The sequence below is a fragment of the Somniosus microcephalus genome, chromosome 22 (assembly GCF_052327205.1).
Source record: "Somniosus microcephalus isolate GS21.2 chromosome 22, FLI_Smic_1.0, whole genome shotgun sequence".
In the NCBI taxonomy this organism is placed as follows: domain Eukaryota; kingdom Metazoa; phylum Chordata; class Chondrichthyes; order Squaliformes; family Somniosidae; genus Somniosus; species Somniosus microcephalus.
This window is the reverse complement of record NC_141008.1, coordinates 41821141-41846942: the sequence shown is the minus strand read 5'-3', so window position 1 is coordinate 41846942 and position 25802 is coordinate 41821141. Positions and strand designations below refer to the sequence as shown.

General features: G+C 45.2%; 1 protein-coding gene across 1 annotated transcript in view; it reads left to right on the top strand.

Annotated features, from left to right (window-relative positions):
• Positions 1–25802, top strand: part of LOC147102210 (sodium- and chloride-dependent GABA transporter 1) — a 113384-nt gene that overhangs the window by 30180 nt on the left and 57402 nt on the right. The window lies entirely within an intron of this gene.

The window sequence follows — 25802 nt, the reverse complement described above, 5'->3', positions numbered from 1 at the left end:
ATGAGCATTCCTTCGGGAGTTACAAACACACTGCGTAATTGAGAGAACAGCGGTGGGTTTGTAAGGGGGGGGCGGAGGGCGTGTCGACGAAAGTACGCACAACAACCCCCGAGATGTTTTTACCCGATGTGTAACTCCCTCGGGACCTGTACCTGCATTTATCAGAGGATTCTCTATAAATGCAAAAAGTTACATTTGGTACCCGTGTGGGCATCAGACCCTTCATAGCAACCCCATGGTCTTCAAAAGAAGAAACGGTTTGCACTCAGTTAATGTTTAGCAGGTGACCACAGAAATGTGCTTGTGCTATCCAGCAGCAACCATGATGCCTTCATTGTGTAGCATGGTGCCCACATTATTTGAAGAAGGTAACACTAGGAAAACTCTTTGGAGAACAGGAGTATTCTCTGCCACCATGGCTGCTAACCCCACTGAGAAACCCCCTCAGCATCAGCTTGCTGCTCTTCAACTGCCACTTCTGCCTTGAAGAAAAATGTCCCAAGCAGCTCAAGCACAATGAAAGACAGCGTGCAAAAAGGGCAATGGTTGTGTGCAATGCTTCAAATTACATCTTCAGCAGGGGCGGAAGTTTGCAGCTTAGGTTTGGGCCATGCTTGATGGGCCCTACAAGAAAGGTGATAAAGGTGAGGAGCACAGTTTTTCCTGTGTCAGTACCTTCTTGAAATTGGGAGAGATAATCCCATTCCAAAATTCCACTTAACCTGCCTCCTGTGCTACTGGTCATGGTTACACCTGTGGCACAGGTGTGCACAGCCCCAATTTTGGTGTGATTGTAAAATCGGCACTGATAACTTCAATAATATGACTTCACATCCATCTCTGAGACAGAGTAGTAAATAATTCCTAGTGCATGCATTCTGAAGGCTGCCTTATTCAATAGTCCTAGCATTGAGAAATGTGATTTCAAGATAAGGACATTGAAAGTTCAACTGATTACAATGAGTTCTGTGCCCTTGTGTCTCTGTCACATTTCAGGATTTTTCTTTGTTGTGGAAAGGTTTTATGGAATTAAGTTAGGCATACGTGTGCATTGTCTTTTAAAATAAAGGAAATTCACAAAAGATTAAAAAAGGAAGGCCGCAAGCTGCAGGCATTGAATATTTGCATTAAAGGTAGCCAGGCTGGCTTGTGAAATTCGCAATAAACATCAATTGTCTCTTCCCAGGCCCATTAGCTAAGATGACTCCCATTCATCTTGAGAAAGCAGGAAGTTTCCTCTTTAAAATTCACACCCCTAAGGGGAAGGAGAGCTAGCCAGTTTCATTGATAAAACTATGGGGATAAAGTCAGCTTCTCAGCCTCCTGCCCCCTTCCCCCCCCCAGGGCTGGGTGGGGGGCAACAAAGAGGGCCACATAGGCAGTCAACTTTTGTAAAAGAAACTGTGGAACACAGCCCTTGGCCTGGTGCTGAAAGCAAAACAAAAAATGCAGGTGGTCAGTTTTTGCAGTTAGATGTCATCTGAAAGAAAAATAATGCCAAAACAATTATTCAGCCCATGAAAGGGACAGGGTTTATATTTTGGTCTGTGTTTTCAATGAGAAAAGTGAGATTGAGATAAGCAAGTGGAATTTGTTTTAATAACTGCTCTGTATGTTCAACTGTTTGTAAAATAAAGCAGCTTAACGATTTATATCTGGTCTCATCTCACCAAGTGTTTCAGTTCACCTTCAAAAACATTGGAGAGGTGCATGAGAGATTAAATGCAAAAGATATGCTATCCAGTTCAAAGCACAAGGGGATACTAGTGTTACGTCCTAGGGTTACGCTATTTTATAGTTAGATATTGGGCAGTATGGGCACACTCCTGAACATAAGATGCTCAAACCACTTACGGGAATGACCAGCACTACTGTACGCAACATAAATCTAAGGCAGACTTTAAACTTGGCCTACAATCAGTGTCAATTTGCTACAATTTTGAAATATCCTTAAGTTGCTTCAATTTTATTGAGGTGGTAGTATGTGTTAAAATAAATGGTTACTACGGAGTGAGTGAAAGGCTACAATTCAATCTTAGAGTTCCAATATCATCCATACCAGCTAGCTACACACTTCGGTCAAGCTTGGTCAAAGGGGTAGGGTTTAAAGAGCATCTTAAAAGGAAGAGAGAGAAAGGTAGACACTAGAGAGGTGGAGAGAGGTTTAGGGAGGGAATTCCAGAGCTTAGGGCCTAGGCAGCTGAAGGCACGGCCGCCAATGGTGGGGCAAAGAAAATTGGGGATGCGCAAGAAGCCAGAATTGGAGGAGTGCAGAGATCTCGGAGGGTTGTAGGGCTGGAGGAGGTTACAGAGACAGAGAGTGGCGAGAGACCATAGATGGATTTGAAAACAAGGATGGGAATTTTAAAACTTTAAACTCTTAGTCATCCACCTGGGGACAAGGGGAAGGAATAATTTTACAGACCAAAGCATTTTTGCAAATGAGTGAAAATAATTTTAAAAATTCAACCAGAGGCACATTAATGAATAAAGACTTCTGGGATTTGGAACAGGAGAAAGAGAGGAGCATAACCCACGCTAAAATAATTGGGGGTCCATGTTCCCCTCATAACCCCTTCCCCTGTCTCCAGGGGTTGCGCCTAGGGAATAGAAGAATGTGACTAAACATCCCAGACTGCTATGGTGCACACAAGCTATTCATAACTACATGAGCCCAATCACATTGTAATTATGTTCATATTATTCAAACATCTTAATTTTCTTTCACAAACTGAAAGAAATGGTTAACAAAAAAGCAGTTATGCAAATAAATTTAGAAATGTTGAATTAAATTGATTTAACACACAGGGATATGATTTCCTCAATTAGCTAATTGTATTGAAAAATAGACACCAGTATAATGGGATGTTGTCTAGTTTGTACCTTTTTGCTAACTTTCTTGCATTACCCTTCAGTGTCAGTTGCTGGAAGTGCATGTATTGAACCTTTGCTTGGACAGCAACAGGCTCCGCTAGGATAACCCAGCAGCACTCTGTCCAGGCTTGTGCATGAAGAGCAGTCACTGGGTGAGGTACTGCAGGCCTGCCGACATGCTTGGAAACATAGCCCAACATGAGGCACAACCTTCAAGGCAAGATGGGTTAGAGGGAGGAAACGGGAGGAGGAAAATAAATGTAGTTCAACATGATATTAGAATAGAGGTGTATATCATACTTTGCTCTCTAGATGGAGATATTGCTGAGTCCACTTAACTTTGGCACTTCTGTGAATGCCTAAAAACGACATCAGCATTTGGTCATCGATCAACTAAACCCGAGGCCGTATTGACCTGCTCCAGCATCTCCTTCCAGGCAGCTTACAGTGCCACCTTTGCAGGCGAGAAGCCCTCTGCCCCACAAAGAGCCACCCTTCTTAATTGACCCTCCATTATAGTTAATATATGTTGTGGTGAAAAATAAATTCACTCGAGTCTGTCTTAAAGTAAAAGTACACAGTTTTATTAACAGAACGTTCTGGGAGAAGGTCATAGACCCCGCGGTCGAGTGACACCCTTCTCGTTCTCTCTTGGTTGGTACAGCTTTTTATTCTATTTTCATCCAATCACATTGTATTACAATAATCACCTGATCACATATGGCTTATTTATTCTTTTCAGTATTAGTAAAGGTTAGTTACATCTCACTATGCCTTTGGTCACAGGTCAAATTCCCATGACCCCTATATTCTGCTGTGTCTACAATTTTTAGCTGAAGCATCACATTCCTTATCGCTTACTCAGAAAGCTTCTAAAATGTTTTTTGTTACATTAAACACACACATTTAGTCTTATCCCACAGCTGCGTCTTATCTTTGTTTTTCCACATAAGAAAGTAGCACTTTTCAGTCTGTCCTTTGTTTAGTTTTGCCTTTTTACGCAAGTCAATTTTTATTGTGATATTTCTTATCACCACCTGGTTTCTTTTAGTTCTCATTCATCTTCACATGATTACTCCCAGTGCCACGTGCTAGTAAGTATAGGAATGGGAGGATAGAGCAGATGAATGCGTGGCTAAAGAGTTGGTGTAGGGGGGAGGGTTTTACTTTCCTGGATCACTGGGCCTGCTTCTGGGAAAGGTGGGACTTGTACAAGTCGGACGGGTTGCACCTGAACCAGAGCGGGACAAATATCCTTGCGGGGAGGTTTGCTAGCACTGTTGGGGGGGGTTTAAACTAACTTGGCAGGGGGATGGGATACAGAGGGGAGCTGAAATAGGGGGGGATGTGCTGCCAATTATAGAGAAAAAAACAAGTCAGCTTGGTAGACAGGGCAAATATATAAGGGCAAGGCTGGATGGCATCTATTTTAATGCAAGGAGTCTTGCGAATAAGGTGGATGAACTGAAGGTGTTGATAAACACATGGGAGTATGATATTGTTGCTATCACGGAGACATGGTTGAGGGAAGGGCAAGACTGGCAGCTCAATATTCCGGGGTACAGAATCTTCAGGCGAGACAGAGGGGGAGGTATAAGAGGAGGGGGTGTCGCAATATTAATTAAGGAGTCAATTACTGCAGTAAGGAGGGATGATATATTAGCAGGGTCCTCTAATGAGGCCATATGGGTGGAGCTTAAAAACAAAAAGGGGGCAAGCACTTTGCTGGGAGTGTATTATAGGCCTCCAAACAGTCAGGGGGAGATAGAGGAACAGATATGTAGGCAAATCTCAGAGAAATGTGCAAATAATAGGGTAATAATAATGGGGGATTTCAACTTCCCCAATATTAACTGGGATAGTCAGAGTGTGAAAGGCCCAGAGGGTGTAAAATTCTTAAAGTGCATCCAGGAGAGCTTTTTGAGCCAGCATGTAGAAAGTCCTACAAGAGAGGGGGCGGTACTGGACCTAATTCTCGGGAATGTGGCCGGCCAAGTGGAAAAAGTGCTAGTAGGTGAGCACTTTGGTGATAGTGACCATAATATGGTAAGATTTAAGGTGGCCATGGAAAAGGACAGGGATGGGCCGGAAATAAAGGTTCTAAATTGGGGGAAGGCCGATTTTAATAGGATAAGGCAGGATCTGGCCAAAATGGACTGGGATCAGCTACTTGTAGGAAAATCCGCATCGGAGCAATGGGAGGCTTTCAGAAGGGAGATTGAGAACATACAATGGCAACATGTTCCCGTAAAGGTCAAGGGTGGTTCCAAAAACCACAGGGAACCTTGGATGTCAGGGGATATACGGGAATGGATTAGGAAAAAAAGGAGGGCTTTTGGTAGATACAAAAGGCTAAAGACGGAGGAAGCCCTAGAGGAGTACAAAAAGTGCAGGGGGATACTTAAAAAAGAAATTAGGAGATCAAGGAGGGGCCATGAAATAACACTGGCAAGCAAAATAAAGGAAAATCCGAAGATGTTTTATAAGTATATTAAGGGTAAGAGGATAACTAGGGAAAAAATAGGGCCCATTAGGGACAAAAGTGGCAATCTGTGTGTGGAGCCGGAAGATGTAGGAGGGGTTCTGAATGAATTTTTTGCGTCTGTTTTCACTATGGAGAAGGACGATGTAGACATAGAAATAGGGCGGGGGGACTGTGATATGCTCGAACATATTAACATCGAGCGGGGGGAGGTATTGGCGGTTTTAGCTGGCCTAAAAATGGATAAATCCCCAGGCCCGGATGAAATGTATCCCAGGCTGCTGTGTGAGGCAAAGGAGGAGATTGCGGGGGCTCTAACACATATATTCAGGACCTCTCTGGCCACAGGGGATGTGCCAGAGGACTGGAGAACCGCTAATGTAGTACCATTATTCAAGAAGGGTAGTAGGGAAAAACCGGGGAACTACAGGCCAGTGAGCCTAACATCAGTGGTAGGAAAATTATTGGAAAAAATCCTGAGGGACAAAATGTGTCTCCACTTGGAGAGGCAAGGATTAATCAGGGACAGTCAACATGGCTTTGTCAAGGGAAGATCATGTCTGACTAATTTGATTGAATTTTTTGAGGGGGTGACTAGGTGTGTGGATGAGGGTAACGCAGTGGATGTGGTATACATGGATTTCAGTAAGGCCTTCGATAAAGTCCCGCACAGGAGACTGGTCAAGAAGGTAAGAGCCCATGGAATCCAGGGTGCCTTGGCACATTGGATACAAAACTGGCTTAGTGGCAGAAGGCAGAGGGTGATGGTCGAAGGTTGTTTTTGTGACTGGAAGCCTGTGGCCAGTGGGGTACCACAGGGATCGGTGCTGGGTCCCTTGCTGTTTGTGGTCTACATTAATGACTTGGATATGAATGTAAAGGGTATGATCAGTAAGTTCGCGGATGATACAAAAATTGGTAGGGTGGTAAATAGCGAGGAGGGTAGCCTCAGTCTGCAGGACGATATAGATGGGTTGGTCAGATGGGCGGAACAGTGGCAAATGGAATTTAACCCGGAAAAGTGCGAGGTGATGCACTTTGGGGGGACTAACAAGGCAAAGGAATACACAATGAATGGAAAGACCCTAGGCAAGACGGAGGGTCAGAGGGATCTGGGTGTGCAAGTACACAGATCCCTGAAGGCGGCGGAACAGGTGGATAAGGTGGTAAAAAAGGCATATGGGATACTTGCCTTCATTAGCCGAGGCATTGAATATAAGAGCAAGGAGGTTATGATGGAGCTGTATAAAACACTGGTTAGGCCACAGCTGGAATATTGTGTGCAGTTCTGGTCGCCACACTACAGGAAGGATGTGATCGCGTTAGAGAGGGTGCAGAGGAGGTTCACCAGGATGTTACCAGGGCTGGAGCGCTTCAGCTATGAAGAGAGACTGGGCAGGTTGGGTTTGTTTTCCTTGGAGCTGAGGAGGCTGAGGGGGGACATGATTGAGGTGTACAAAATTATGAGGGGCATAGATAGGATGGATGCTGAGGAGCTTTTTCCCTTAGTAGAGGGGTCGATAACTAGGGGGCATAGATTCAAGGTAAAGGGCGGGAGGTTTAGAGGGGATTTGAGAAAGAACTTTTTCACCCAGAGGGTGGTTGGAGTCTGGAACTCACTGCCTGAAAGGGTTGTGGAGGCAGAAACCCTCACAACATTTAAGAAGCATTTGGATGTGCACTTGAAATGCCATAGCATACAAGGCTACGGGCCAAATGCTGGAATATGGGATTAGATTAGACAGGGCTTGATGGCCGGCGCGGACACGATGGGCCGAAGGGCCTCTATCCGTGCTGTATTACTCTATGACTCTATGACTCTATGACCCCACTCCTTTGTTCTGATTTTAATTCTGCTGGCGGCTGTCTGAATTCTGAGAGGATTCATTTTAACCCCTTCAATGTTAATACTAACTCAAATTATAAAGTTAATTTAAATTTTAATTCAGATTTATTTTCAGCCAGAAAATGTATCTACAGTGGAAAAGTGTGCCTATAAATCTGCAGCGTTGATTTACTAAAATGATACCCGGACTCCAAGGGCTAAATTATAGGGAGAGATTACACAAACTAGGGTTGTATTCCCTAGAATTTAGAAGGTTAAGGGGCGATTTGATCGAAGTTCAAGATATTAAAGGGGAATTGATAGGGTAGATAGATAGAAACTATTTCTGCTAGTTGGGGAGTCTGGGACTAGGGGGCTTAGTCTGAAAATTAGAGCCAGGCCTTGCAGGAGTGAAATTAGGAAACACTTCTACACACACAGAGTGGTAGAAGTTTGGAACGCTCTTCCGCAAACGGCAATTGATGCGAGGTCTGTTGTTGATTTTAAATCTGAGATTGACAGATTTTTGTTAACCAGAGGTAATATGGGGCAAAGGCTGGTATATGGAGTTAGGTCGCAGATCAGCCATGATCTCACTGAATGGCGGAACAGGCTCGCGGGGCTGGTTGGCCTACTCCTGTTCCTATGTTCCAAATCAGCATTAATCAATAAAAATCCAGTTCTGTTAATTTATTTATTTATTTAAAATACCTGAATGAAAATCTATTTTTTGACTTGGAGGTTTTGTTCATTCCTTCAACATTAATCAGTGATATTGTTAACAGGTTAACGATTTCATTAAAATAGTGAAGACAGGAATTTCAGCTGACCATGTTTATCAATTAGTTAAAAAATAATGCAGTAATTTCTATGAAGCATTTTACATAAGCTTAAAATGGGTTGCCTAAAATCCTTGTGGTAAGATTACATTAACGGGTAATTTTATAAGTTGGTTGGTGAAGTGAAGGCATTTCACCAGGGGTCAGTGCTGGGACCCCAACTCTTTACAATCTATATTAACGATTTGGAGGAAGGGACCGAGTGTAACATATCCAAGTTTGCCGACGATACAAAGATGGGAGGGAAAGCAGTGAGTGAGGAGGACATAAAAAACCTGCAAAAGGACATAGACAGGCTAAATGAGTGGGCAAAAATTTGGCAGATGGAATATAATGTTGGAAAGTGTGAGGTTATGCACTTTGGCAGAAAAAATCAAAGAGCAAGTTATTATCTAAATGGAGAGAAACTGCAAAGTGCTACATTACAAAGGGATCTGGGGGTCCTGGTGCATGAAACACAGAAGGTTAGTATGCAGGTACAGCAGGTGATCAGGAAGGCCAATGGAATCTTGGCTTTTATTGCAAGGGGGATGGAGTATAAAAGCAGGGAAGTCTTGCTGCAGTTATACAGGGTACTGGTGAGGCCACACCTGGAATACTGCGTACAGTTTTGGTTTCCATATTTAAGAAAAGATATACTTGCTCTCGAGGCAGTTCAGAGAAGGTTCACTCGGTTGATTCCGGAGATGAGGGGGTTGACTTATGAGGAAAGGTTGAGTAGGTTGGGCCTCTACTCATTGGAATTCAGAAGAATGAGAGGCGATCTTATCGAAACATATAAGATTTGTGAGGGGGCTTGATCGGGTGGATGCAGTGAGGATGTTTCCACTGATGGGTGAGACTAGAACTAGGGGGCATAATCTTAGAATAAGGGGCTGCCCTTTCAAAACTGAGATGAGGAGAAACTTCTTCACTCAGAGGGTAGTAAATCTATGGAATTTGCTACCCCAGAGAGCTGTGGAAGCTGCAACATTAAATAAATTTAAAATAGAGATAGACAGTTTCTTAGCTGATAAGGGAATAAGGGGTTACGGGGAGAGGGCAGGGAAGTGGACGTGAGTCTGGGTTCGGATCAGCCATGATCCTATTGAATGGCGGAGCAGGCCCGAGGGGCCGTATGGCCTACTCCTGCTCCTACTTCTTATGTTCTATGTTATGTTCTTAAGCTGTTTTTTCCCCCCCTCTGTGAATGGCAATGGCACTGCAATAGGACACATTCCTTGGCACAGAGCGCTGGGCTCAGCGTCAGGTGCTGCTGCTTCTGAATATAATGTACCAGGAAACAATCTGATGAAAGACAAATCTAATTCTACAAGAAACACACACACACAGAATGAGGAAGATTAGTCAACACAAAACCTAGATTTATTTATCCAATAAAGAGAGGGCTGCATCTGCAGTGTTTTTATTAACTAGTAAGGATGATTAAGTTACTCACTCACTGTCTCTCATAGATTAAATAAAAAAATGACATCTGACACACAATGTAGGTTTAGTGTTGTTTATCTTAAGATCAAACTTCTGGTCAGTCAATTTAACAATCTGCCTCAAGACTATTTATTCAAATTATATCTTTTTAACTACAAATTTTTTTTTGTCTTTGTTTCACTTTTTTCTTGTTTCCATTTACTTTACTTTGTTTTCTTTAATTTTTCTAAACATTTTGCAGTACCTATTAGTATTTTTAGCTTTTTCCTGTTATAACAGGAGACAATTCTGGTGTTCAGTGCAGTATAATGGAATATTCCTAGTGGTGCTCTTTGAAAGAAAAACATGACATTTATATCGGACCTGAGGGTGGAAATTTTCACAGGAAAAAAACGGGTGGGGGAAGTGAAAGTTGGAAAAATCTAAGACCCGACCCCAACTCACCCACTTTCACCCTTTACTCAAGCGGGGTGGGGGGGCGGGCAGTCAACCCACTGCCAGGAGGCAGCTTGGCATTTTAAATATTATAATGAGACCTGAAACCTCTACTTTAACCTGCTGTGCAGGTTTAACTGCAGGCAGTGGGGAATCCCGGGGCTCGGAATTCCCGGTAGCTGCAACGAGGCGAGCACAGCCTAGGGGAGCAATCAGGGTGGATAAAGGGGAACCAGTGGACGTAGTGTATTTAGACTTCCAAAAGGCATTTGACAAGGTGCCACACAAAAGATTATTGCTCAAGATAAAAAATCACGGGATTGGGGGTAATATTCTGGCGTGGGTGGAGGATTGGCTCTCTAACAGAAAGCAGAGAGTTGGGATAAATGGTTCGTTCTCAGATTGGCAACCAGTAACTAGTGGTGTTCCGCAGGGGTCAGTGCTGGGTCCCCAACTCTTTACAATCTATATTAATGATTTGGAGGAGGGGACCGAGTGTAACATATCAAAGTTTGCAGATGATACAAAGATGGGACGGAAAGTAGTGAGTGAGGAGGACATAAAAAACCTGCAAAGGGACATAGACAGGCTAAGTAAGTGGGCAGAGATTTGGCAGATGGAATACAATACTGGAAAGTGTGAGGTTATGCACTTTGGCAGGAAAAATCATAGAGCAAGTTATTATCTTAATGGCAAGAAACTGGAAAGTACTGTAGTACAAAGGGATCTGGGGGTCCTGGTGCACGGAACTCAAAAAGTTAGTATGCAGGTGCAGCAAGTGATTAAGAAGGCCAATGGAATGTTGGCTTTTATTGCTAGGGGGTTGGAATATAAAAACAGGGAGGTATTGCTGCAGTTGTACAAGGTATTGGTGAGACCGCACCTGGAATACTGCATACAGTTTTGGTGTCCATACTTAAGAAAAGACATACTTGCTCTCGAGTCAGTACAAAGAAGGTTCACTCGGTTAATCCTGGGGATGAGGGGGTGGTCATATGAGGAGAGGTTGAGTAGATTGGGACTCTACTCATTGGAGTTCAGAAGAATGAGAGGCGATCTTATTGAAACATATAAGATTGTGAAGGGGCTTGATCGGGTGGATGCGGTGAGGATGTTCCCAATGATGGGTGAAACTAGAACTAGGGGGCATAATCTTAAAATAAGGGGCTGCTCATTCAAAACTGAGATGAGGAGAAACTTCTTCACTCAGAGGGTGGTAGGTTTGTGGAATTTGCTGCCCCAGAAAGCTGTGGAAGCTACATCATTAAATAAATTTAAAACAGAAATAGATAGTTTCCTAGAAGTAAAGGGAATTAAGGATTACGGGGAGCGGGCAGGAAATTGGACATGAGTCTAGGTTCGGAATGGTCATGGCCCTGTGGGTAGTGGAGTGGGCCCAGGGGCCGTGTAGCCTTGTTCTGCTCCTACTGTGTTCTAATTCTGTTAGATTTCAGGAGATGGTTTTATTCCTGTTCCTGGCTGGGGTGGAGATCGCCTTTACAGAAGGTAAGTACTGTAGAAAATATAGGAACAGAGTGATCTCCTGGAAGAATTTCGATCGCCTAGATGGGTCGGAGAGGAATTTCCCAGATTTTTTTCTCCCAAATTGGCCATTGGGTCTTTATCTGGTTTTTCGCCTCTCCCGGGAGATCACATGGGTTCGGGTGGATGCAGAGTGATAGAAGATTTGAGGTTAGGATCAGATCAGCCATGATCTTATTGAATGGTGGAGCAGGCTCGAGGGGCCGATTGGCCTACTCCTGCTCCTATTTCTTATGTTCTTATGTTCTTATCCTTGTGAGTCGGGAGGAGCAAGAGTTCTTCCTCCTGGCCCCCCAAGCTCCCCCACCAGCAGCCCACCCCTCCCCGGGGTTGGGGATAGGACCCCCCACCTCTTCTGGGGTCAGGGAAAGCAGATCCCCCTGGGATCAAAACTCATCCCCAGGATTGCACCCCCAGGTCAGAGTTGGCCATCCCCAGGGATTGCGAATCAGCTCCGAGGGTCGGGGATTTGAATCCCCCGCCCCCTTCCAGGATCACAACTGAGCCCCAGGGTCAGGGACCCACCATGACCCCCCCCCCCAAACACCCCACCTGGACCCAGCACCTACCTGGTCCTGTGGTGTCCTGGTCAGCACTCCCTGCCCGACTGGAAGCCAGCCTGTCGCAGGCTGACTTCCGGGCAGGAAACCCGCCCGTTACCTCACGCATGCTGTGGAGTTAACTCAGCATACGGGAAACACGGTACTCTGGGTTTCCCGTTATCTACTGGGTCCCCCCCCCGCCGCCCGCCGCATGGTGCGGGGGGGAAACGGGAAAATCCCAGCCTATCCATTCTCCAAGATGCCCCAAAACACTTGGTGCTGGATTTTCTCAGTCCCGAGGAGGTGGGACAGCCGGTAAACTCGGAGAAAGTGGGGACGGATGGCAAACCCGCCCCCATCCCGCCTCAGTGCCCTTTTGCCAGGAGGCGGAAAGATCTGTTGCTTTGGGTCCCATCTCCTGGAGGTGGGAAAGGCATTTAATCCTTCTAACTGCCTGTTAACAGGCAGAAAAAAAGGATTAGTGCCATTTTACCTTCACAGGTGAAGGCTTCCCAACCTCGGAGAACCCCGCAGGGTTGGAGGAGATGTGGAGGAGGTCTGCGCTGGTCAAAGGCACCTGGAAGTAAGATGTAGAGGTGAGTGATGGATGCAAGTGTGGAGTGGTAAGTATGTAAGGTGAGTGATAAGTTTTAAAAAGTGTGCACTTACCTTGTTTTCTTTCTACAGCCTTTTGCCATGCTGGATGGGGAGAGCCGATATTCTCCTTGTCAATTTCACATAATGGCTGTTGGATCCTCCGATCTTACAGACATGTGAAATTTATAAAGTTGAAAGGTTTGATGAGTCCTCATCACAAAGACTCATCAAACTAAAGAGAATGTCAGTGTTTGACAGCTTCACAGAGCTGTCAAACGCTGTCATTTCTTCTTTCAAGAAGTCTTGACGGATAGCACGTCTGACATTGATGTGATCTGTCAGTGACTTCCTGCCTAATTGGCCTGCTGAGTTCGCAGGACAGGCTTAACAAGCTCTATCAGGGGAAAATCCTTCTGATTGGTCAGGCGAGGATGAAGGCGAGACATTGACACAACAAGCAGCAGTCCCGCCTCCATTCACAAAATCCAGCCCTTCAGATCCAATTAATAACTTTTTGAAGTACGGTAACTGTTGTTATGTGGGCAAACAAGGCAGCCATTTAGCATACAGTCGGGTCCCGACAAAAGGAAATAATACTGATTTTGGTGATGTTGGTTGAGGGATGAAAATTGGTCAGGACACTGAGAAAACTCCCTGCTCTTCTTCCAATAGTGCCATGAGACCTTTTACATCCACCTGAGTAGGCAGATAAGGTCTTGTTTTAATGTCTTATCTAAAAGATGGGACCTCCAACAATGCAGCATTCCCCCAGTACTGCATTGAAGTAGAGTACCTAGACGACCTCCTCAATTCCCACAACCTTCCAGAAGCGAGAGTCCAATAACTAAGCCAAGCTGTCACATGCCATGCCCTTTATATACTGGACTACCAATAGTACAGCCCAGAAATCCTACTTCTACAGAGATCCAGCTGATTGGTGGGCCGTCGTGACTTGCAGCATGACATCACCATGTGAAAATGGGTCCAGACCAAAATCTACACCTTTATCGGTCACTAAAATCCCTTTTGAGTTATAGCATAAGCTACAACATTATGAAATATTTTAATTTCAATTTAAAAGCTTGAAAGTAATTCTGGAAAAATCCCTCCAGAAATTCGGGTCGGGGGCTTCCCGCGGGTGCAAGCCCCCGCCGGCAGTTGAGCTCTGGGCTCCCGTGGAATTCCGCTCCGGGGCCTGCTCCAACTCACGGCGCGCTGTGCTTGCGTGTCCCAGGGGCGTAGTTAGTGCGATGCGTCCCCTGGGATCACGTGAGCCATGGGCAGCCAATCAGAGGAGGGAAAAGCCCATTCATAAGATTGACAGGAAGACCTGTCAAAACTTATGAATATACGGGCCCCAAAATAACAGTAAACCTTCAAATAATTTTTTTTTTAAATCACACTTTTTAAATAAACTATAAATTACATTAAATAACTATTTTAAACAATAATTTAAATTTTTGAAAAAATAATTTTATAAAAAAAGGGTCTAAAAATAAACTTACTTTGCTTTAAAGTATTTAAAAATAATAAACCTGTGGAAAAAATGTTTTAATTTTAATTAATTGACCACTTACCTTTTAAAATGCAGGCCTTACGCCTGGTTTTTACATTTCTAAAATCTAAAGACTTACCCTCACGGAAAAACCTGTTAAAAAAAAACGTAAGTTCAAAGCGCACGCGCAGACTCCTGCGCGCACGCGTTCGACCTCTGAACCCCTTCGTTCAGAGGAACGGAAGTGCCGGTTTCCCGTGCATGCAAGAAACCGGCACTTCCATTGGGTCCACGTGTGAGTACCCCGTGCGTACTGGCGCGTTGGGACCCGAATTTCTGGGCCATTATATAATATTACAATAGCACAAATCTGCTAAGAAATAGGTAGGCAAATATTTCAACCAGTCTGTTAGATCAGTGATTCTGAGAGTATGCTGTTTTTCAATAACCACACGGATGCTGTAACTGAACAATAAACAGGTATTTACTGGAGGAGGGTAGTCTCAAGACTGGGGGTACAGAGGCATGCGCAAGGCTTATATACAGGTGTAGTCACTGCTGGTACTACAGTATACAGGAGCTGTAAAAGTAGTTCTGTCTTAAAGGCACATACACTACAATTCCTCCCCTTTTAGATTAGTAGTACCCCTAATATTCAAATAACAATTAACACTTTAACATGTACATTAAACAACAGTAGTCCATTTATAGATTCGGTCTTTGGGGCGGCTTCCTGACCCTTTCGGGATAGCACCTTTCCTGAGGTTCTTGTTCTTGGTGCAGAGGCGATTCTGACCCCTTTTCATCGGGTAGTTCATCGGGTTCCACTGCTACTGGTTCTGAGGTAGATGCTACCGGTATGTCGGGTTCATCCCCAGGTACTCGAGACATGGGGTTGACGCGTTCCTGTGACGCTAAGGTCTGATCGACGTGGCATCTCACAATGTTCTCCCCGATATCCACTGTGTACATTAATGGCCCCTGCCTTGTGCATATCGTTCCGGGTTGCCATTTCTCTGTTCGATAGTCACGGGCCAAGACTGGTTGTCCTACATTGAAGCTCCTTGTCGGCTTCTCATTGATGTGCTGGAATTGTTTGTCCTCAACATTTCTTCGCACATTTGGTCTGAGCAAGTCCAGACGAGATCTCAACCTTCGGTTAAAGAACATCATGGCCGGGGTCTGGTTGGTAACTGCATGTGTGGCGTTTCGGTAGGCTAATAAGAAATTGTCCATCTTATGCTGTAGTGGAATTTCCTTGTCGCACATGGCCTTTATCGCCTTCTTAAAGGTTTGTACGAACCTCTCAGCCAATCCATTTGTGGCTGGATGATAAGGGGTGGATGTGTAATGCCTTACCCCATTCCTTCTCATAAATTTTTGAAACTCTTCGGACACAAACTGTGGTCCATTATCAGAGCAAATCTGCTCTGGCAAACCGTTTCTGGCAAATATGGTCCGTAGGACTGCAATCGTTATCACCTCAGGCCACTTCGAACGAGCATCCACTGCTATTAAGAACATTGAGTCCATGAATGGACCAGCAAAATCAATATGCACCCGTTGCCATGGAGAGGAGGGCCACTCCCATGGGTGTAGAGGGGCATGTGGTGGTGCATTTTGGACCTTCTGGCATCCTAAGCAGCTCTTAGTTAGGTCTTCGATTTGTTGATCGATTCCTGGCCACCACACATAAGCCCTAGCAAGGCTTTTCATTTTCACTCCCCCCCAGATGACCTTGTAGCTCATTTAGCACTCTCTCCCTTAACTTGGGTGGAATTGCCACTCTGGATCCACACATCACTGTCCCCTGGCATACTGACAGCTGTTCTCTTCTGGATGAGAATGCTGGCAACAGTGAGTCGCCATGTGTTGGCCATCCCCTCACCGTCAAATCATATACCCGAGACAGCGTCGGATCATTGCGGGTCTCCTTCTCTATATCCACATTCGTAACTGGCAATCGTTCAATTATTGACGAATAAAATATCTCGATAGGGTCCACTGCTGGTGCTTCCTCCACAGTAGGCAGTGGCAGGCGCGATAGCCCATCAGCGTTTCCATGCTGTTTCGTGCCTTTATATTCTATTTCATATTGATTCGCCCCTCGAAACAGGGACCATCTTTGTAACCGTTGTGCAGTCATCACTGGAACGCCCTTCTTAGGATTAAAGATGGAGACAAGTGGTTGGTGGTCAGTCAGCAAGGTGAACTTCTGCCCATGCAGATAGTGGTTGAATTTTTTGACTCCCCATACTAGGCTGAGGGCCTCCCTGTCAATCTGGGTGTAGTTGCGCTCGGCTGAGGTTAGTGACCGAGACGCAAAGGCTACTGGCCTCTCCAACCCATCTGGGAATTTGTGCGACAGCACCGCTCCAATACCATGGGGTGATGCATCACATGCCAAACGAATTGGTAGCGCTGGGTTGAAATGGGCCAACACCTCTTTTGATGTGATCAATTCTTTACACTTCTGGAAAGCTCGTCTACGTTCGTCATCCCACTTCCATGGTACCCCTGTTTGCAGTAGGGTGTTCAGTGGGTGTAATACCGTGGACAAATTTGGTAAGAACTTGTGGTAGTAGTTTACCAGCCCGAGGAACGACCTCAGTTGTGACACATTTTCCGGTGCTGGAGCCTTGACTACTGCCTCAATCTTTTCAGGGGACTTATGTAACCCCTCTTCATCGATGACGTGGCCACAATACGAGATCTGTTTCTGGAAAAACTCGCACTTGTGGCGATTAGCTCGTAGCCCATACTCCTTTAATCTGGTGAGCACCTTCTCCAAGTTGGCGAGGTGATCACTGTCATTTTCGCCCATGACCAAGATGTCGTCCAAATAACACTGGGTCCCTGGAATCACTTGCAGGACTTGATCCATTGCCCTTTGCCAGATAGCCGGACCCGAGGCTACCCCGAACACCAGCCGGTTGTATTGATAGAGACCTTTATGAGTGTTAATCGTAAGGTATTTTTTCGAAGCTTCTTCTACCTCCATTTGCAAGTACACCTGGGCTAGATCAATTTTGGTGAAGCGTTTACCTCCAGATAGCGAGGCGAAAATATCCTTAATTCATGGAAGCGGATATTGTACCGTGTGAAGGACTGGGTTCACTGTCACCTTAAAATCCCCACAGATGCGGACCTTCTTTGGTTCCCCAGGCGTATTACTCAACGACCTCTTCATTACAGGAATGATGGGTGTAGCCCACTCGCTCCAGTCCACTTTGGACAGTACTCCTGAACGTTCCAACCCTTCCAGCTCTGCTTCGACAGCTGGTCTGATCGCATAAGGCACTGTCTGGCCTTAAGAAACTTTGGGCTTGCATTTTCCTCTATTTTAATCATTGCTGTTATGCCTTTTAGTGTTCCTAGTCCCTCCTGGAACACTTCTTTTGCGTCAGTTAGCATTTTTGACAGTCGTCCAGGTGTGATGTCGTCATCCTTTTTGGCCTCAACCTTCAGTGCCTGTATGGAATGCCAATCTAATTGTATCTTCCGGATCCATTCACGTCCTAGCAGTGGTGGTCCTCCATCTGGCAATACATATATATCCATTTTAGGTATTTCCTGGCCTTTATATATCACTTTCACCCTTATTTTTCCTTTGGGGTAGTCTTTTTGCCCCGTATACGTCTTCAAGACAATCTCTGTAGCTTTCAAGGGTATATGTGAAAATAGCCGCTTGTAGTCCCTTTGGTTTATGACTGTTAGGGCTGATCCTGTGTCCAATTCCATTTTTATTTGGACTCCGTCTATATTGAGTGTAACCCAGATAGTCTGGTGATCCTTCATTTTGGTTACCTTATGTAGTTTCAGACAACCCAGCTCCTTGCTTCCGGAGTCTGTGTCACTTTTCTGTTCGTCTGAACCACTGTCCATCACCTGGTGTACCTTTTTGTACTTCTCCTGTGGAGATTTCTTACTGTTGGTTTTCTTCCCAGACCTGCAGACTCTTGCTATGTGTCCTGCTTTCCCACACTGTCTGCACACTTGGTCCTTGAACCAACAATCCTTCTGGTCATGTGTTGTTCTGCCGCAGTGATAACACTTCCCTGTTCCATAGGACATTTCATTGGTGCCATATTCTTGCGGTCTCCGTTGTATCTCTGCAGCTCCCCTTGCGGCTGCTTCGTGTGATACTGCCATACTGAAAGCCTTGTCCAGCGTAAGATCCTTTTCTGATAGAAGACGTTTCTGGGTTCCTTCACTTTGTAGCCCACACACAAACTTGTCCCTTAACGTATCTGCTAGTCCCGCTCCAAACTGGCAGTGTTTCGATAGCTTGCGCAGTTCCGTTAGGTACTCAGCATTGCTTTCGTCTTTGTGTTGGTTCCTTTTATGGAACTTAAATCGTTCTGCTATCAGCAGCGGTGTGGGGTTTAAGTGGTCCTGTAGGATTTCTGCTATGCTTTTGAAATTCTTGTTCACAGGCTTCTCCTGGGGTTATTAGATTTCGCAGTAACCCATAAGTTTTTGCACCCATGGAATTTAACAAAACCAGTGCTTTACTAGCATCTGGCACTTCATTCGCCCTGCAGTACACCTCAATACGTTCCACATATGTCGCCCAATCTTCGACTTCATTGTCGAACGTAGAGATACTGCCACTCTTCGGCATCCCTGGGTGTGATTTAACTGTCAAAAATGGCGTCTCCCGCGCTTCCCCTTCTTCTCCGCTGGCACAAAATGGCGTTTCCCGCGCTCGCCCTTCTTCTCCACTGCGGCTTCTAAAAATGGCGTCTCCCGTGCTCTTCCTTCTTCTCCGCGGCTCAATGGCGTCTCCTGCGCTCTCCCTTCTTCTCCCCGCAGACACTGTTCAGCCCTTGAGCCCTGGCTGTGCTCTGCGCGTTCTTTTTTTTCTTTTTCTCGACGCCGCTCGGTCCTGAACCCGGCTGTTGCTTTACCCTCTCTCCGGTTTGTTTGTTTTTTTTTCTCTCGACACCGCTCGGTTTTCAACCCCCGGCTGTGCCCTGTGCGCTTTACCCTCTGTCTTACCCCGTCGACGCTGCTCAGCTTTCTCTCCGCTGTCGGTCGGCTCCAGCCGCCACTGTCCGGGAAGTGTTTGCGCTGGACCTGTCGTCAATCTCTTGCTGATCGTCGTGGCTGGGGAACCAAGCCCTGCTCTCCACAGCCTCCCCTGCGATGTTCACTCTCTGCCGGACGACTGGGCGGTTGCTCGTGGTCGACGCCCGTGTTCCTGGCCTCGACTTTTTTTCTTTTTTTTTTACATCGCCCTCCCGGAGCGAATCCTCGAAGGGAAATGTTTACTTTACATGTTAGTGCCACCTACTGGTGTCAATCTGAACACTGTCCCTAGTCACAACAAGAACACAGAATGAACAGGAGAATGACGCCAAGATCAATGATAATGATTTGCAAAACTTGGCAGTTGTAGCCCATGTACAGTGGTGTAAGATACAGTGTACTGGATTATCCTCAGGTCACTTATCAGCAATGCACTTAGGAGGAAAGGTTAGACACAGAAGCCAGGGGACAGCTTACTTCATCCCTAATCTCAATGAAAATTCTCTGCTGTCATGAAAGTACTATTTTAGTTGCTCAGAAATCACACTGTCCAACTGTGGCAGTTTCAGGGAACTATGTGAAGCAATGGTTTACAACATCCTCCTTGCACCTTTGAAACAGGAGGTCGAAATCATCCCAGACATGTGATTTGAAAGCCTCCCATTTGTAATATCTTTTTGTTGTCTTATGTGAAATCAATCTGTCAGTCACCCCAGTTTTTAATAGCGAGGAGTTCACAGTGCAAAACCACTCATAAATCAGGACTAATCGTTACCAATATAAGAACAGAAAATGCTGGAAATATACACCAGGTGGGTCAGCCTTTGAAGGAATAAAGATGGTTTCCTGATTCACAAGGGGCACCCTTCACCAGTTCTATTCTATTATATTAAAGCCTCCAGGTTATCCCGTGGATCATTTAGGCTATTTACCCCAGCTAATTGTCACTAATTTATCAATTCTACTTCAAGAGCTTCTCCGTACAGAAAATGAAAATGTTCCCAGTAGATTTGAGCTGCTCATTTAGGCTGAGGGCCCAACGTTAAGGTTTGGGCTGAGGTGGATTTGTACAACAGTGGGGACAGCCATAGAGTGCTTTGGGTTTCTGCCACGTCTGTCATGAAGCAACGTGACACTATTACTGGAAGATGTATCCACTTGCCAGCACGGTCATGTCTAGCCTTGAGCATGCAATGAGTATAAGCTAGGGAGAAATTCAGTTATATTAAGTTCCAACTGAATAAATATACACAATCTAACTGGAATTGTAGATGTTTAGCACAAACCATGACATGAAATATCATATTGGGTCTGTAATGATGTTCCTTTGAACATTATGTCCTTCTGAGGTCTGCAGTAGCTTTTTTGCACCATAAAGTAAACTATAACATGATTTTTATTTTTCAATATGCACAAAAAATGTATAAATTCCAACATCTTGCAGTCCAGAGCACCAGTTCTATTCTTTTATATTAAAGCCTCCAGGTCATCCCATGGCTCATTGAGGCTATTTATATTTCTATTCAAACGGCCTGGAACCACTCAGTCTGTATTTCTAGTTTTTCTAATGCAGTGCTATATATTTCTAATAATTTCAAATGCATTTCTGCGAGGTAGTTCACAATTTTATCAGTACTCTAAGATGGCGCTATTACAGTTACATTTGCTTGCTGGGTATTCCTCGTTAGTAACTCTTATCATTAGGTGTGTATGGTACTGGCAACAGGCTTCTCTGAGGCTTAGTTCTGCAAGTTATATTCTTTGACCTGTGCAACAAACTGGTGTGCTTGGAGAGCACTGGGCTTTCAATCAGAAGACCATAAAGCCTGCCTGTCACTTGAAGTTACTTGTCTCAGTTAATTGAGTTTTGCCATTTTTCAACTCGGCTATTAGTTGGAGCACCAATTGTATGCTAGACATTCTATTTTGGATGGGGATGGGGATGTCCCAAAGTGATTCACAACCAATGGATTACTTTAAAGTGTAGGCAAACACTGCAACTAATATGCACACAGTAGCCAACACAAGAAGGTCGTCAACCATAACCTTCTTAGGGCAACTAGGGACGGACAATAATGCAGCCTTGCCAGCACTGCCCACATCCCAAAAACAAATAAACAGCAATGAGATAACAGACCACTGAATCTGTTCACTGAGGAATGAATGTTGGCCAGATAAACCAGGTGAGCTCCCCTGCTCTTCCTCGTAAAAGCGCCATGGCATCTTATGTCCAGCTGAACTGTCAGATGCGACCTTAGTTCAATGTCTCATCTGGAAGGACAGCATCTCTGACAATAATGCACTCCATCAGTGCTGCACTGAAATGTCAAGGTATACTATGTGCTCACATCCTGGCGCGGAGCTTGATCTCCAACCCTCTGACTCAGAGGTGAGGCCACTACCAATGTAGCTAATCTGACATTGAAAACAAAAGACAAGCGTGCAGCTAATCTTTGTATTTGAATAGAAGCCCCTGCCACCTGATTATGAAGCAGCCTTGCTGACGGCAGCAGAAAAGTCAGTTTCCCAATATTTCCCAGATGGGGATAAAAATTTGGTTAACTGAAGGGAAATTCTTAAGTACCATAGTGTGATACTGTGCCAGCCCAGACCATTGCATTCCACATCTGCAGTAAATAATTCATAGACAGCCTTTACTCAACTCTGCACCTAATTATTTAACATTAGATTAGCAATTATTTCACTGATGTTAATGAGACATTTAGTTGTAATTAATAAATAAAACATGGGAAATATATTAATAAAGTCTGTTAGCAACTCAATTATTTTTTTTGGCACGGTTACCAAATGCAAAAAGCTTTCAGATGTTTTAAAAACTTTCTACAAGACAAATGAGTCAGATTGGAAAAGAGTTTCATTTCAAAGCAAATTGATGTAAAATGTTTCAGAAAATGAAATCTCAAAATTAGTTACAGAAAAATACAGTAGACCGCTAAAGAGCTCATCGAGACTGGTGGGCCGAGCAAGTCCCAGGCAAGTCTGAAACAACAAAAGCTAAAGGGGGAAAAATTGGGTTGCTTTGTGCCTCCCGTTAGCGCCCCCGGGGAGGGTGTTAACGAGGCGCAAAGCCCCTAGCGCCCAGGCACGGCGCCACTAACTCCTCCCGCAAAATTCAGTGGGAGGTTAGCGGTGGCGGTAGACGGTAGCGCCCCACTTGTGCCCCAGCCGCAAATTCGGCTGCGCCCCCTGACTTATCGTCGGAGGATATGTCCGATAGGGTCAGGGTGGCGTTTTTGCAGCCACGGTGGCGATGGTATTTAAAGGGGCAGGTGGTGTGCGGCCATTTTTTTTCTGGCCACCTGCCAGCACCTGCTCCCTTCCCCTCTTTTAATCGGGGTGCTGGCCGCAATCGCTCAGCCCGGCACTCCTCTCGAGTGCCGGGCTGCATTCCCGGCACCCCGCTCCCCAGTGGTCCAGCGGGGCTCCCGTGCGTGCAGCACTAGGCCCCTCCCCTTTAATCAGGGGAGGGAGGCCTGCAGTACCGCGGCGCCACGTGCCGACGCGCGTGGCGCTGTTGCACATAGCATTGCGATATTCACTGGTAGCACCCCAGGACGGAGGGGGAGCGCTTCCAGTAGCGCCCCGCCTCCTACTTGGGGCACTACCACTGAATTTACGGCGCAAGGGCACTAACTTTTTTTGGCCGCTAAAAGTAGCGCCCTGGCAAAGTTTGTGTCCCAAAGGGGGCGCCACCGAATTTTTCCCCCAAAGTTTATATTGAATTTTTTTTTTTTTTTTTAAGTTTTATTTTCTGATAAGATACAGCTCAGGCTTTCCTGCTGGCTCAAAGTGTTTTTTCAGTGAGTAGCTGAGCCGTACAGACTGGTAACATTCAAGGTTCAACTTGCTGAGTTGACCGATAGAAATTTGGAGGCCATTCAACCCATCGTGTATGACACGGCCGAGAAAGAGCTATCCAGTCTAATCCCGCTCTTGGTCCGTAGCCTTGTAGGTTACGTTATTTCAGGTGCATATCCAAGTACTTTTTAAATGTGATGAGCATTTCTCCCTCTACCACCCTTTCAGGCAGTGAGTTCCAGACTCCCACCACCCTCTGGGTGAACAAAGTTTTCTTCAACTCCCCTCTAATCCTTCTACCAATTACTTTAAATCTATGCCCCCTGGTTATTGACCTCTCTGCTGGGAGAAATAGATCCTTCCTATCCACTCTAACTAGGCCTCTCAATCAAGCCTCCCTTTAGCCTCCTCTGTTCCAAAGAAAACAGCCCCAGCCTATCCAATCTTTCCTCATTGCTAAAATTCTCCAGTCCTGGCAACATCCTCGTAAATCTCCTCACTACCCTCTCTAGTGCGATCACATCTTTCCTGTAATGTGGTGACCAGAACTGTACGCAGTACTCTAGCTATAGCCTAACTAGTGTTTTATACAGTTCAAGCATAACCTCTCTGCTCTTATATTCTATGCCTCGGCTAATAAAGCAAAGTATCCCATACGCCTTCTTAACCACCTTATCTACCTGTCCTGCTACCTTCAGGGATCTGTGGACATGCACACCAAGGTCCCTCTGTTCCTCTACACTTCTGTGTCCTACCATTGTTAGCCCTCCCCAAATGCATTACCTCACACTTCTCCAGATTGAATTCCATTTACCACTTTTCTGCCCACCCCATTGATATCTTCTTGAAGTCTGCAGCTTTCTTCCTCATTATCAACCACACGGCCAATTTCTGTATCATCTGCAAACTTCTTAATTATGCCCCGAACATCGAGTCTAAATCATTGATGTATACCACAAAAAGCAAGGGACCTAGCACGGAGCCCTGCAGTACTCCACTGGAAACAGCCTTCCAGTCACAAAAACATCTGTCGACCATTACCCTTTGCTTCCTGCCAATGAGCCAATTTTGGATCCAACTTGCCACTTTCCCTTGGATCCCATGGGCTTTTACTTTTCTGATCAGTCTGCCATGTGGGACCTTGTCAAACGCCTTGCTAAAATCCATGTAGACTACATCAAATGCAGTACCCTCATCAACCCTCCTTGTTACATCCTCAAAAAATTCAATCAAGGTGGTCAGACACGACCTTCCCTTAACACATCCATACTGACTGTCCTTGATTAATCCGTGCCTTTCAAAAATGACGATTAATACTGTCCCTCAGAATTTTTTCCAACAATTTGCCCACCACCAAAGTTAGACTGACTGGCCTGTAATTACTCGGTCTATCCCTTTCTCCACTTTTGAACAATGGTACAACATTAGCAGTTCTCCAGTACCACACCTGTAGCCAGAGAGGATTGAAAAATGATGGTCAGAGCCTCTGCTATTTTTTCCCTTGCTTCTCTTAACAGCCTGGAATACATTTCATCCGGGCCTGGCGATTTATCTACTTTCAAAGATGCTAAACTCCTTAATACTTCCTCTCTCCTTATGTTTATCTCATCTAATATTTCACACTCCTCCTCCTTAACTGCAATGTCTGTACCGTCTCTCTCTTTTGTGAAGTCAGACGCAAAGTATTCATACCTATGTCTTCCACCTCCACACATAAGCTTCATTTTTGGTCTCTAATAGGCCCTACTCTTTTTTTAATTCATTTTATATGGGATGTGGATGTTGCTGGCAAGGCCAGCATTTATTGCCCATCCCTAATTGGGATGGCGGTGGTGAGCCGCCTTCTTGAACCGCTGCAGTTGTGTGGTGATGGTACTCCCACAGTGCTGCTAGGTAGGGAGTTCCAGGATTTTGACCCAGTGACGATGAAGGATCGGCAATATACTTCTAAGTCAGGATGCTGTGTGACTTGGAGGGGGTGGTGTTCCCATGCACCAGCTGCCTTTGTCCTTCTAGGTGGAAGAGGCCACGGTTTTGGAAGGTGCTGCCGAAGAAGCCTTGGTGAGTTGCTGCAGTGCATCTTGTAGATGGTACACACTGCGGCCACGGTACGCCGGTGGTGGAGGGAGTGAATGTTTAAGGTGGTGGATGGGGTGCCAATCAAGCGGGCTGCTTTAGTTATCCTCTTGCTCTATATATTTATAAAACATCTTTGGGTTTTCCTTTCCTTTCCTTTTCGTGCCCTCTCTTTGCTTTCCTAATTTACTTTTTAATTTCACCCCTGCACTTTCTATACTCCTCTAGGCCTTCTGCAGTATTTAGCTCTCAGTATCTGACATAAGCTTCCCTTTTTTGCCTTATCCTACCCTGTATACCCCTCAACATCCAGCGGGCTCTAGATTTAGGAATCCAACCCTTTTTCTTTGTGGGCACATTTGCTCTGAACCATCACTATCTCCTCCTTGAATGCCTCCCACTGATGTACCTTCAAGTAGCTGTTTCCAGTCCACTGTTGCTAAATCACATCTCCGCTTAGTAAAATTGGCCTGTCCCCAGTCGAAAACTTTTAGTCCTGGTCTATCTTTGTCCTTTTCCATAACTATGCTAAATCTAACTAAATTATGATCACTACCACCGAAATGCTCTCCCACTGATACCCCTTCCACCTACCCAGCTTCATTCCCCAGAACCACCCCCTCTCTTGTTGGGCTTGCTACGTACTGGCTAAAAAAAAGTTCTCCTGAATGTATTTTAAGAATTTTGCACCCTCTATACCTTTTACACTGATTCTATCCCAGTTAATATTAGGGTAGTTGAAATCCCCTACTATTATTGCCCTATTTTTTTGAACTTCTCAGAAATTTGCCTATATATTTGCTCTTCTATCTCCCTC